The sequence below is a fragment of the Rattus norvegicus genome, chromosome 6 (assembly GCF_036323735.1).
Source record: "Rattus norvegicus strain BN/NHsdMcwi chromosome 6, GRCr8, whole genome shotgun sequence".
NCBI classification, from domain to species: domain Eukaryota; kingdom Metazoa; phylum Chordata; class Mammalia; order Rodentia; family Muridae; genus Rattus; species Rattus norvegicus.
Window position 1 is genome coordinate 119,045,218 of NC_086024.1, and position 1,138 is coordinate 119,046,355.

The 1,138-nt window shown below is 37.7% G+C and overlaps 1 pseudogene; it reads left to right on the plus strand.

Moving 5' to 3' along the window:
* The first annotated feature begins 410 nt into the window (after positions 1-410).
* On the plus strand, positions 411-690 carry LOC103692684 (small ubiquitin-related modifier 2 pseudogene; annotated as a pseudogene).
* The last annotated feature ends 448 nt before the right edge of the window (positions 691-1,138 follow it).

Sequence of the window (1,138 nt, forward strand, 5' to 3'; positions counted from 1 at the left end):
AGACCAAATTCTTCAACTCCTAAGTCTTTAAGTCTTTGGAATTACAGGTAGGTACCAATATACATAACTAATAAGATAAGATTTCTTTTTAAATCTCTCCAGAAAACATAAAAATATTCATTCTTGATTTGTCTATGTTTAATATATGATAATATTGAACTTTCAATAAGTCTAATACTAAGTGCCATTAAAACATATGAAACTGAAAGGTCTCTCCAGAAACAAACAAACAAAAAACAGAAAAAAGGAAAACAAAAGCAAAACAAAAACCTGTATGTATGACATGCTTGTGCCATCTGCCTTGTCCACTTCCCCTGTCTCCTTCTGCTGCTCCTAGTGCTTGTGTGCTCCTTTAGTGTGGACCAAGTACCTCTTTGTGAAACACAGCTGAGGAGACTCCTGCGCTCGCCATGGCCAATGAGCAACCCAAGGAAGGAGTCAAGTCTGAGAATGATGATCATATTGATTTGAAGGTGGTGGTATAGGATGGTTCCGTGTTACAGTTTAAGATTAAGAGGCATACTCAGTAGACTAACGAAAGCCTATCATGAACGACAGGGTTTGTCAATGAGGCAGAGCAGATTCCGATTTGATGGGCAACCAATCAACAAATCAGACACACCTGCACTGTTGGAAATGAAGGATGAAGATAAGATTGTGTTCCAGCAGCAGACAGGAAGTTTCTACTAAAAAGGGAACCTGCTACTTAACTCCAGAATTTTGTTATAGACCAAGAATACTTTCTCAATTAGAAAGCCACACTTTGGTCCAGCCACATCCTGACAACTACATTAGTTTTCTCTCTGATTTCATTTACCGGTCCCCATTTTTTTTTATTGTACATAAGGTAACTGGTGTATGTATACAAGCATGTTGATCTTGTTGTCTTTCCCTTTTTTAAACTTAATGGTAAATCTTCTGTTTTGATTGACAGCAGATGGAGATGGTATAGGAAAGTACAGGTTCTGTGAAAATATCCCCCTTCCCCATTAGGGGCATGCTCATTCAACTCATCTTTATATTCCAGTAAGTTACTTTGTTCTCATTGTTTTTATTTTAAATTTATTTATTTTTATTCTTTAACTCTACAGTTCAGACTTCTACCTCCTGGTCTGCCCCCCCTGGTCACTCCCTATCC